Source organism: Staurois parvus, unplaced genomic scaffold, assembly GCF_062004578.1.
Source record: "Staurois parvus isolate SC_StPar_1 unplaced genomic scaffold, SC_StPar_1.0 ptg000704l, whole genome shotgun sequence".
Lineage (NCBI taxonomy): Eukaryota > Metazoa > Chordata > Amphibia > Anura > Ranidae > Staurois > Staurois parvus.
The window spans coordinates 3648398-3662071 of NW_028318500.1; the positions used below are offsets into that span (position 1 = coordinate 3648398).

General features: G+C 39.7%; 1 protein-coding gene across 3 annotated transcripts in view; it reads right to left on the minus strand.

The window, feature by feature from the left end:
• The window catches only part of MED15 (mediator complex subunit 15), a 101096-nt gene that overhangs the window by 85309 nt on the left and 2113 nt on the right, over positions 1-13674 (minus strand). The gene's annotated exons all lie outside the window — the stretch shown is intronic.

A 13674-nucleotide genomic window follows, 5' to 3' on the forward strand; every position in this document is an offset into this window, starting at 1 on the left:
TCTGCAAGATCCCTGCATAGCACCTGAGATGTGCTGTATGTGGGTGCAATGCTTTGCAGGCTCCTAATAAAAAATAATAAATGCACATTTTTTTTACCTGAAAAAAAGATGTGCATTTATTAATTTTTACAAAGGTGAACTGACCCTTTAATGCAGAGAATGCATTAGAGGTAAAAACAAAACAAAAACACACACACACCTTTTATGTCTTTAGAACCACTTGAAGTTAAGGAGTAGAGATGAGCGAATTATTCAAAAATTCGATTCGGCCGATTCGCCGAATTTCAGGAAGAAATTCGATTCGATGCGAATTAATTCGCTACGAAGTTAACTTATAAAAAGGGTTTCTAGGCTTCAGAGAGCCTTTAAATTAGTGCAGAACACTGTACCTTTAATTTAAATGCCCTTGGAGATGAGGAAGGAGAAGGAGAAGGATGAGAAGAAGGAGAAGGATGAGAAGAAGGAGAAGGATGAGAAGAAGGAGAAGGATGAGAAGAAGGAGAAGGATGAGAAGAAGGAGAAGGAGAAGGATGAGAAGAAGGAGAAGGATGAGAAGAAGGAGAAGAAGGAGAAGAAGGAGAAGAAGGAGAAGGAGAAGGATGAGAAGAAGGAGAAGGAGAAGGATGAGAAGAAGGAGAAGGAGAAGGATGAGAAGAAGGAGAAGGAGAAGGATGAGAAGAAGGAGAAGGAGAAGGATGAGAAGAAGGAGAAGGAGAAGGATGAGAAGAAGGAGAAGGAGAAGGATGAGAAGAAGGAGAAGGAGAAGGATGAGAAGAAGGAGAAGGAGAAGGATGAGAAGAAGGAGAAGGATGAGAAGAAGGAGAAGGAGAAGGATGAGAAGAAGGAGAAGGAGAAGGATGAGAAGAAGGAGAAGGAGAAGGATGAGAAGAAGGATGAGAAGAAGGAGAAGGATGAGAAGAAGGAGAAGGATGAGAAGAAGGAGAAGGATGAGGAGAAGAAGAAGGATGAGGAGAAGAAGAAGGATGAGGAGAAGAAGAAGGATGAGGAGAAGAAGAAGGATGAGGAGAAGAAGAAGGATGAGGAGAAGGATGAGAAGAAGGATGAGGAGAAGGATGAGAAGAAGGAGAAGGATGAGAAGAAGGAGAAGGATGAGAAGAAGGAGAAGGATGAGAAGAAGGAGAAGGATGAGAAGAAGGAGAAGGATGAGAAGAAGGAGAAGGATGAGAAGAAGGAGAAGGATGAGAAGAAGGAGAAGGATGAGAAGAAGGAGAAGGATGAGAAGAAGAAGAAAGACGAGAAGAAGAAGAAAGACGAGAAGAAGGAGAATTCCAAGCCGGCAAAAAGTGTATCTGCAGAGCTCCGCTATTTCTTAGCGGAGCTCTGCAGATACACTTAGCGGAGCTCTGCAGATACACTTTTTGCCGGCTTGGAATTCTTCTTATTTTCATCCTACTTCTTCTTCTTCTTCATCCTCATCCTCTTCTTCTGAGGATGAGGATGAAGAAGAAGAAGAAGAAGTAGGATGAAAATAAGAAGAATTCCAAGCCGGCAAAAAGTGTATCTGCAGAGCTCCGCTAAGTGTATCCTGCAGAGCTCCGCTATTTCTGACAGTTCTGTGACATTCCCTCCATACAGCGGTTGAAACATTGTATCTATTTGTTTCCATTTATGGAAACAAATAGATACAATGTTTCAACCGCTGTATGGAGGGAATGTCACAGAACTGTCAGAAATAGCGGAGCTCTGCAGGATACACTTAGCGGAGCTCTGCAGATACACTTTTTGCCGGCTTGGAATTATTCTTATTTTCATCCTACTTCTTCTTCTTCTTCATCCTCATCCTCTTCTTCTGAGGATGAGGATGAAGAAGAAGAAGAAGAAGTAGGATGAAAATAAGAATAATTCCAAGCCGGCAAAAAGTGTATCTGCAGAGCTCCTCTAAGTGTATCTGCAGAATAGAGGAGCTCTGCAGATACACTTTTTGGCGGCTTGGAATTATTCTTTTTTTCATCCTACTTCTTCTTCTTCTTCATCCTCATCCTCAGAAGAAGAAGAAGAGGATGAGGATGAAGAGGAAGAAGAAGAAGAAGTAGGATGAAAATAAGAATAATTCCAAGCCGGCAAAAAGTGTATCTGCAGAGCTCCTCTATTCTGCAGATACACTTAGAGGAGCTCTGCAGATACACTTTTTGCCGGCTTGGAATTATTCTTATTTTCATCCTACTTCTTCTTCTTCTTCATCCTCATCCTCTTCTTCTTCTTCTGAGGATGAGGATGAAGAAGAAGAAGAAGTAGGATGAAAATAAGAATAATTCCAAGCCGGCAAAAAGTGTATCTGCAGAGCTCCTCTAAGTGTATCTGCAGAATAGAGGAGCTCTGCAGATACACTTTTTGCCGGCTTGGAATTCTTCTTATTTTCATCCTACTTCTTCTTCTTCTTCTTCCTCATCCTCAGAAGAAGAGGATGAGGATGAGGATGAAGAGGAAGAAGAAGAAGAAGTAGGATGAAAATAAGAATAATTCCAAACCGGCAAAAAGTGTATCTGCAGAGTTCCTCTATTTCTGACAGTTCTCTGACAGCTCCTTCACATGTACAGCGGTTGAAACATCAGTTTCCGAATAAAAACATCTGTATCCTAAATGGAAACAAATAGATACAATGTTTCAACCGCTGTACATGTGAAGGAACCGTCAGAGAACTGTCAGAAATAGCGGAGCTCTCTGCAGGGACACTTTTGCCGGCTGATCGGGAAAAATCCGATTCGCGCACCCGAAGTAGGCAAATATTCGGATTCGACGCGAATCGAATTTTTCCTGAAATTCGTATTGAATTCCACTTCGCCTGGTTCGATTCGCTCATCTCTATTAAGGAGATATCTGTACAGTGCAAATCTCATCACAAAGTGAACTCATCTCATCTTGACTGGCACTAATCTGAGCAGTTACAGGGTGGAATCAGTGAGGGACAAAGTAGAGAGTTAAAAGTAGAAATATTTGATGAGAATTGGATGAGCGGGTGTTAGGAGAGATCAAACACTATAGGTCAGTTTGGCATCATGGAGGGAGGCATTATTATTTTTTTTTTTTTTTTTTTTAAGAGGGCAGATCTATATAGGGCGAAATCTTGCCGGGATTCAGTTCTACACCACACCTCACTAAAGATCAGATCTACTTATTCTGAGACCAAGAATGATGGTGGGTATTTTAAATCAGATAAAATGGGGTATCTAGGCAGAGAAGATGTGAAACCAGTCCAGTCAGAATGAGATTCAAAACAAAATATTTAAATTAACACATGGAGGTGACAAACATGAGCACAGTAGAAATGAATTACAAATGTTTGGCGAGATGGTATATAACATCAAGTGTGGCACATAAACAGCAAGTTGATGTTTCACCTTTATGTTGGAGAGGTTGTGGGAAAAAGGGTACAATGGCACATACTTGGTGGGAGTGCCCGAAAATACAGGATTTTTGGAAGGAAATAATTCACTGTATTCAGGAAATCAGTGGGATTATTATACAAATGGACCGTGGATGTGTTGATTTTATTCTGAGCCCGTAGACAAAAACTGTATAAAAACAGGGTATTATATCATTTAATCAGTGCGGCTAAGGGCTTGATCCCCAAGTTTTGGCAAGCTCCGGAGCTACCAGGGATAGAAGACTGGTTGAATAGAGTTGAAAATATTTTTAGGATGGAGGAGCCGTGTCATGTGGAGGACAAAATGGAAGAATTTAGGGAAATGTAGAGGAGTTGGCTAGATTTTAAAACATCAAAAGATACACGGAACTGGTTTGGGGCTTAGGGGGAAAAGTCTAGAGAGAGCTTGACGGAGAGTGTTAAAGCAAGAGTGGCTGTGAGAGGGAAAAGGACAGATATAGATAGATACGTACAAGAGGAGTAAGAACTTCGTAAACAAGATCTGGACAGGGGTATTTTGGTGGGGAGGTTAGGGGGAGGAAGGGCGGGATGGGGGAAAAGATGTTGTAAAATGGGACTTATGTACATGTGATTGTGCTGTATATTGGGCGATTATATTTTTGTACTGGAATATCTAATAAAATATATAATATAGAAAAAAAAAATTCAAAACAGGAGAGGGATGGAGAGGGAGGTGAAGGAAAAATTTGAAAAGTGCTTTGTGGGGTATAGGTATCATACTCTACCTCCTTTTCATTCACTGGATCTGGGTGAGTGACTCCATTGGAGGGCATCAGAGGAGAGGGCAGCTAGAGAGGCAGTCAGATTCCTAAAGCTAGAGTTCAGTAACAGCCAGTAGGTTAAAGAGGTGAAAATAAAATGGCCAAGAACAGAGGTGAGCTTTTGTACTTGCAAAGCAGGCATCCCAGAGGACATATGAGCATAGGGAGGATGGGATACAGTGCAATATTAATTCTGTGGGCTAACAACATATTATTCAGTGTTACCGAAACAGAACATTGTGACAGAAGGAATAGACCAAAAATATACAAGTCTGTATTGTTCTGTAAGCACTGCCAGCGTCAATTATGTGCAGTGTATTCTGCTGTAGGCTTCTTACCATACCAATGCTAATAATCACTTTATTTTAGGTTAAATCGTAAATCATTAAGCACTGGTTCATACTATCGCACGGTGTCAACATGCTATTTAACACAACATATGTTACTTGGGTTGGTGCAAAGCTGTGCTAGAAATGGTACATGCACTTTTTTGGTGTGTTTTGGTTCATTTGGCAAATAGGGTACCCTAATGCAATGCACGTTACTACAACAATAGCTTACATAGGCCCTAACACTATTTCCATTATTTATTTATTTTTAAGGGGGGAAAAAAAACAAAAAAAAAACTACATGTAGGCCCACTTTATTTGTTCTATATTTTTTTTTAATACATTTTTTTTTACTCCTCTGTACAATTGTACAGAAGTTTTAGATTAACACAATTGTTTTGGTTTTTTTTTAATTTCACTTTTCCTACTTTAGTAAATTACATCCAAAGTGTCTAAGCCAGCTGTTTAACATGCATCTATAGACAAAACTTTGTTTTTAGTTTTGGATGGCATAGGGAAGGGTTAGACTTGTGTCAAGTTTAAAGGAGTGCTTCACTGTTAGTAAAGTATACATTTATTGATATTAGTGTTGTGATTGCACTATGGTATGATAGCTGCTCTTTCAAGTGTTTCATGACATTTTTTATGTTAGTGTATTTTTTATAATTAATTCCACAGGTTTCTGTACTAAATTAACATACACTGTTTTGTAAGCTCTTATAGAAAAAAATAAAAAGCTTACTTTTATTACTTGTCTTGTTCTCCAAGGAGTTCCCAGGCCAAGGGCTGGGTCAAGCTGAAAAAAGCCTGAAACCTCTGAGGCCTGAAACAACTGATCACTTGGTTTAAAGAAAATGAGGGCAGCAGGTCTACATCAGGTGTCACATAGATAATTTTCTAAGTGATTCTACAGTGCTACAATACTAAATCCTATCTTTTACAGCGGAATCTGTGCCATCTTGGCCCCTTTTTAGATCTGCAGTTGCCATGGTGCTGCAAGTGTGATCAGCTATGACACCAGCTGTTTGAGGGCTTGAAAGTTCAGCTAAAGGGTAACTTCAGTGGGAGCAAAAATCAAACAAAAAAAAAATAAAAAATACAGCCGGTAAAATAAGTATTGAACATGTCACCATTTTTCTAGGTAAATATATTTCTAAAGGTGAAACTGACATGAAATTTTTACCACGTCGATAACAACCCATGAAATTTACATTCAAAGAAACCAAAAACAAATAATTCAGAAATTAAGGTATGAGTAATAAAATAAAATATACTGAAATAAATCTGCGCTAAATGTCTTTGTGGAGAACAATATATAGCAGCTAACATAAAATTGATGGCAACAATAGTAAAATGAAATAAAGAGCAAAATGTAGCGCTTGATCTTTCACAATTAGCATAAATATTACAACATAAAAAAAAATAAAGTCCTTAAAAGGAAAAAAAGCCCTAAAATGGTGACTAAATCTTCCGTACATCACATGACCAGAAACAGGGTGATAAATTGCCCAAAAGAGGGAAAGAAGAGATCCTCCACCAACACCATACATAGCCTCTTACCAGAGGATAAGACCACAGGTCATGTGGCCTTACACAGCATTTGCATATGGTCAATGGAAAGATAGGATCATATATCTTCTCCTAGAGATACCTCCTCAGCTCACACACCAGAGGTTATACTCCAAAATAATAGGCACAGAATGGTCATGGAAATGTAAGAACATGAGGCTTCTCCTCCAAAAAGCAACTCCAAGGTTTAGAACCCAAGTGTTAGAATTCAATAAACCACCTTAAGTTGCATGAAAAGAGAAGAAAAGCTCCTCGTGGCATAGTATTATGGTAATTCAATGTTTAATAAAAGTAATGCACTTATAAACAGCAGAAAGAGCATATGGGTTTTGCTATTGTTTACAATCGACAAAATGGCTGCGGTACACGGCATGATGACATAAGAGGACGTTGCTCTACCCTACGCATTTCGTCATAGATGGCGTCATCAGGGACCCCAACGCCATCTATGACAAAATGCGTAGGATTCAGCTACGTCCTCTTACGTCGTCATGCCCCATAACCGTGGCCATTTTGTCAGTTGTAAACAATAGCAAAACCCATATGCTCTTTCTGCTGTTTGTCTGTAAGTGGATTACTTTCATTAAACAATGAATTACCATAATACTATGCCATGAGGAGCTTTTCTTCTCTTTTTCATGCAACTTAACATTCTGAGGCGGTTTATTGCATTATAACACTTGAGTTATAAACCTTTAAGTTCCTTTTTGGAGGAGAAGCCTTATTGTCTTACATTTCCATCACCATTCTATGGCTATTATTTTGGAGTACAACCTTTGGTGTGTGAGCTGTGGAGGTACCTCTAGAAGAAGATATATGATCTTAATCTTTCCATTAACCGTCTGCAAATGCTGTGTAAGACCACATAACCTGTGGTCTTATCCTCTGGTAAGAGGTATGGAGTTGGTGGAGGATCTCTACTTTCCCTCTTTTGGGCAATTCATCACCCTTTTTCCGGTCATGTGATTTACGGAAGATTTAGTCACCATTTTTGGACTTTCATTTAAGGACTTTTTTTAATTTAATGTTCTAATATTTATGCTAATTGTGAGAGAACAAGCGCTCTTTATTTCATGTGTAATAAAATGGAAAGAGCAATTGAACACATGAAGAAAGGGAGGTGCAGTAAGGCATGGAAAGCCAAGACACCAGCTGAAATCTATCAGTAACTAGAAAGCAATCCTGCCCCTTGTCAGTACAAATTAAAATCAGCTGGTTCAGTCTCAACTGATGACCTATAAAAAAGGTGTCTTATTACCAAGGTGTTACACAAGAAACATCTCATGATGGGCAAAAGCAAACAGCTCTTTCAAGATCTTGGCAACCTTATTGTTGCAAAACATACTGATGGCATGGTTACAGAAGTATTTCTAAACCTCTGAATAATTCAGTGAGCACTGTTGGGGCCACAATCTGGAAGTGAAAAGAACAGTATTTCACCATAAATTGGCCACGACCAGGTGCTCCTAGCAAGTTTTCTGACAGAGAAGTGAAAAGAATTAGAGTTGTCCAAGAGCCAAGGACCACCTGTGGAGAGCTTCGGAAAGACCTGAAATTAGCAGGTACAACTGTTTCAAAGAAAACAATAGATAATGTACTCAACTGCCATGGCATGTATGAACGCTCACTTTTTCTAACTTGCTGTCCAATATGAAATAGCAGACGTGGTAATGCGCATGGTCAGAATAGCAACAGTTGCACATCTCCCGATTTATTTTGGCACACTGACTTATGAAGGTTGGAGCTCCCTGTGACTGTGCGTGCAGCCTTGTGTTGCCATCTGTTCGCGTGCTACAAACCTAGTCTCTAAACCTTTTGATACCACCTAGTATGCATAGCCAATTTTTTTTGTGTGGACAGTTTAGATCCCTTGCCAGTGTCCCCTCACTATTTGTCCGGGTGACCACAGTCACTGAGACTTAAGGTGTTGGGAAATCAAAAATTAGTCATTTGTTAAATCTTCCACTTGGCAGGCAACAACTGTCTAGAAGGGGATTTGCTCACACTTCCTTTGTTTTACAGTACAGAAATTGGAGAGAGAAATCCCCACTGGGAAATCCATAGCAAAAGTCATAACTGACATGGGTTTAACCAGGGTGGATTTGATTTAAATCCCTAGTCAGTAAGGCTTGATTTAAATCCTAGTTTTCTACATAAAGACTAATTCTTGCTGGTATAACTTTAATATACAAGTAGATGAAGATTTTTAGAATAACAACTTTTCATATTAGTTTTTTTATCCCCAGTTTAATAGGTTAATCATTCATATTTGGACAACTTTTCTGTTGTACTTAGGAAGGAGAAAAATAATTATTCTCTTAATAATAACAATTTAAATAGATTTATTCAACTGAAACAATAACATTCCAGCATATGTTATTTGCTTAAACAAACATCCATGTTTGTTAACTAATTTGGCTAAACATAATATATATATTTTAAGAAACTTCGACTGTCAGCCCCTTCCTCCTCACACTTAGTTTCACTTTCTTCTTGTGCAGATCTATTCCACTCCAAACAATCAGAAAAATATTGTTTCTATTCTATTCACTGAACTTCTTGAAACTAAGCACTGAAGGGGTTGATTCTGTATTCATAGGTTTGTAGAAGTTAGGATTAAGGTCTTTTTCTTAACTCTGTTCATGTTATAACATTTTTGCTGTGAAGAAGAGGCATGTGATCTCTGCTGAGTCCAATTCAGTTTTGAGAACTGCAAAAGTAAACCAAGCATCTGTGATAATATCTTGTAGGCAGAGAAACTGCCCAATAATCTTACAAAAACCTCTGGAAGAGCATGACATTGTGAATGGATTAATGGAATTTATTTACCAAAACAATTAAACATATACAGCCTTATTCTACATAATTAAAATACTAATCTTTATTTCATGATGGAATAACCTTTGGATGGTAATATATTTTCCTCAAAAACCATTTTATTTTAAAAATTCTGATTTAAATTAAAAAAATCATTGATTTTTATCCACCCTGGTTTTAACGCTTACCTACTCTATCCAAGGCTACAGAAAAGTTTTAATCAATACCAAAATTAAAAAAAAAAAAAAAAAGCCACTTACAAAAAACACCAAAATGTCAGCAGCATATCCCATCCAAAATAAATTTTGGCAACAATAATCCTAATTAAAAGGTATGCGCTAAAAACAAACTTATACAAAGGTGTATATCATCATCCAAAAAACATTAGTGTTTTAAATAAATAATTATAGTGTCCAAAAAATATATATTTATCTTCAGTGACTTGAACCAATTGTGAAAAATCCACCACCAAAAGGAGAATAAATGAACTCACCAGAGCTAATGGCTGGTCAGATTATAAACCAGCAACAGCACTTGTGCTCTGGGAGCAATGAACCCGATGTCCAAATAGATATGGTGATGTTTCAGATACTTCCAGATAATAATAATCACAGCCAAACAACTTTGCAGCCCAAGCTATTATGATTAACTTCTCCGCTCTTTCTCATACCTCCATGAGAGCATGCAGTACACTCAGGGACAAAAAAGAGAACATAATGGTGCAATACGTTTTTTTTCATTTATCTCTTTAATAAAAAGGTATAAGGAAACTCACAAACAAGGTGTCCAACAGACACCAGCTTCAATCACAAAAAAGGGTTGAGATACAGTTAACGCTCACCGCGGATCTCTCCCATACAGCACAGAACAGCAAGGCTCTCTAACGTCCACATCGAGTAGGCCACGCCCAACCGGTTTCGTCACACGGCCCCTTGATGACGTCGGTGTGACGAAACCGGTTGGGCGTGGCCTACTCGATGTGGACGTTAGAGAGCCTTGCTGGTCTGTGCTGTATGGGAGAGATCTGCGGTGAGCGTTAACTGTATCTCAACCCCTTTTTTGCGATTGAAGCTGGTGTCTGTTGGACACCTTGTTTGTGAGTTTCCTTATACCTTTTTATTAAAGAGATAAATGAAAAAAAACGTATTGCACCATTATGTTCTCTTTTTTGTCCCTGAGTGTACTGCATGCTCTCATGGAGGTATGAGAAAGAGCGGAGAAGTTCATCATAAGAGCTTGGGCTGCAAAGTTGTTTGGCTGTGATTATTATTATCTGGAAGTGACTGAAACATCACCATATCTATTTGGACATCGGGTTCATTGCTCCAAGAGCACAAGTGCTGTTGCTGGTTTATAATCTGACCAGCCATTAGCTCTGGTGAGTTCATTTAATCTCCTTTGGTGGTGGATTTTTCACAATTGGTTCAAGTCACTGAAGATAAATATATATTTTTTGGACACTAATTTATTTTTGGGCACTATAATTATTTATTTAAAACACTAATGTTTTTTGGATGATGATATACACCTTTGTATAAGTTTGTTATTAGCGCATACCTTTTAATTAGGATTACAGAAAAGTTTTGACTTCACAAACACCACAAAGTAGAATTAAACCTCCGCATAGACAAACACAAAATTGGGCCCTCAGGAGCTTTATGCCATAATCTATTAGTATGCACAGCATATTAGCATATTATAGTAGACTTAACTGCCAAGAGAACTTCTCCAACACTGCAGTGTTAGCACTCTCAGCTGTCACAGGCACTTCATTTTCTCCTGGTCTTCCTTCCAGGTTCAGACTCTTCAGCTGTGATGATGCCACTCCATCAGAGCACAGATTGGGCTGTAAATGGATGATGAGCTGGGCACTGGATAAAGGTTTATGACAGAAGTGACAATAGTGCCTCTTCCATCATAAAAATCCTACCTGTCAGCAGGGATGCACAGATACTCATTTTTGCTCAACGAGTACCGATACTCTTGGTCAAGTACTTGCCAGTACAGAGTGCCAATACTTTGCAGTGTGATTTGCATCCATACAAAATGTATGGGCGCAAATTCCACTGTGAAAAATAACATGCAATTTGAACAAGAATGTGGTGTGATTCCTGTCCAAATCGTTTGCCCACAGCTCCTATGTGAACCCAAGGCTTGTTATAGCCTGAGTTCACAAAGGAGCGGTGCGGGAAACCTCCCTGTACCGATCCCATGCTGTCACACAAGGAAAAGCTGGGGACTTGCAATCCCCACGGCTTTCTCTCCTCTCCATGCCTCACCATCACGGTGCTGACCAATCAGAAGCCATCTAGCCCATACTGTCATCCCTGCAAGGTGAGGGGAGAAAAGCCACTTCACAGGTCTGGGGATTTGAATGTCCCACTTCAATGGATGACCCCAGTAAATACTTCCCGGATGATTTTGGGGATGTTTGCTCTGTGCCTTCTGAAGGTACTGAAGTTTGCAATTTACAATCCTGTTTTCCAGTAGCTATACAGTTAGCCTTGCTGTAAAAGTCATATCCACCCAGTTCCTTACTGGCCCTGGTCCCAGAGGCCCTGATTGTACTTCAGCACCTACCTCTACAAAGTCTATTGCTGATCTTCCCACTGTCTCAGAGGCAGCTGGCCCCACATTTGTAGTGACCATCTCTGACGTCCAAGGAATACCTGACTCTTCTGGTTTTTGAGGGATGATGTCTCTTCAGACCTATCCTTGACATGATTTTCAAGGACTTCACTGGAGGCCAAAGAATTTACCTGCTTCAGCTTATGAAGTCTAAAGAAATGCCAGCTAATTTCTCTTCCCCTCTTTCCATTGTTGGCACACCCAGGTCTTTCGAGCCTGGTTCTCTGGCCATCGGACAAGGTCAGAATTAAGAAACCTGCTAAACTGTCAGGGAAGCTTTCATTAACATGAAGATAAACTTACTTTTCTAAGTAAGGAGAGGAGAGAAAGCAACCTCACAGGTCTGGGGATTTGAAATCCCCGGGGTTCTCTCTTCCCTCCTTGCAGGGATGACAGTACAGGATAGGCAGCTTCTGCTTGGTCAGCACCATGATGGTGCTGACCAATAAAAAGCCATCTAGCCAGTACTGTCACCCTTGCACTGAGAGGAGAAAAAGCCCCAGGGATTTCAAATCCCCACCTGTTCCTGGTGTGACAGCATGGAATTGATGCAGGGAGGTTCTTTGAACAGGAATTACACCGCACTCCTGTTCAGACCATATGCTATTCGTTGTGTGCATACATTTTGTACTGACACAGATTACACAGAAATGTATTGGTCAGGAGCATTTTCACAAGTACTCCTGAAAATACTCGGTATTGAGCTTTAAAGTGGACCCTCACCTGAAAAGCAAAGTGTAGCTCTTTCTCACTCCTGCCACTAACACATCTGCAGATTTTCTTTGGGGGGGGGGGGGGTGCATGCCACAAGTACTTTTTTTTGACAGGTACCCATCCCCACTTCCTCAATCTTCACCTGGGTGAGACTGACCTGTACTGGTCCACCCCCTGCCACCCAACCAGGGTGCCTTATCCCAGGAGGCTGCAGGACCAGTCTCCTTGTACTGCCATGCCTCATGCGTGAAGTAGGCAGCCAGCTATGAGACATCACTAAGTCACAGCCAGCTCCAAAATTCAAGATGGCAGCACCTGAGAGCCAAAGCCCAGCGAAGAACAAGCTGCGAGAAAGACAATGCTGGACTCCATGGACTGGTGCTTGTTTCCTAAAAGTCAGCAGCTACAGTAACTGCTGACTTATTGGGGTTTTATTTACAACTGAAGTTAGTCTTTACAGCAGAACTAAAGCAAAACTACTTACTTTAGTTCCAACAGTTTCATGCCTGCGAAGTTCCTTGCCATCATCTTCTCCCCAGCTTCTTCTGATTGTTGAGCAGATTGGCCAGTACAGGATGACGTCACTCATGTACGCGCAGGAATACAGTCATTCTGGCACACACAGGCTGTACGCGAGGATATAAACTGAGCTGCACACAGTACATTCTAAAGAAGACTGTAAACAGACAGCTATTTTATTGTAGAAGAGACATTGCATGTCTCCCCCATAATAAAGACCCTGTCCGTTTAACATTTCTATTTTTTTTATCTTTAGTTCTGCTTTAAAGTGGAACTAAACCCAACTATCCTTTACAGTTGAGGAAGTTGCTATCTTAGCCTCCGTTTGATTTGCAGTTGCCATAGTGCTTCATTTGTGATCAGTTTTCCTTTAAAGGCTCCTGTCACATGTGCATCATCGGTTCAGTCAAAGAAAAAAAAAAAAAAAAAAGATTCAGTTTACACATCTGTCTTCAGTTCAGTTTACATCAGTCTACATCCGTTTTTGTATCTGTTTTTCCTTAGTTGTTGCAGAGACCAATAAGAGTTGACAAAAGTATAAACAAAAAATGTTTCTTGCCTAAAAATGGATGTAAATGAAATGGACATAAACGAATGACATCCATTCACATCCATTTAGTTCCTTCTAAATGAAAAAAGGACACAGCCTTGTTTCTTTATTAAAAATAAAAAAAATGTACCTGAACAGACACAGATGTAGATGGGTGTAAACGGATGATCATCTGTTTACATACAACCACTCATAGACAGACATTGGGCTTCAGTCTGGATCTATCTGAAAAACTGACAAATGGATCTAGACTGAACACCTATGTGAAAGGGGCCAAAGCAGAAATAAACCCACTTATTTAACGGTTTATCAAAATTGTAACTTTCAAGGTATGCCATGAATAACTGGTGAATACAAGAGGTTTTTTGTTCTTTAGTATTT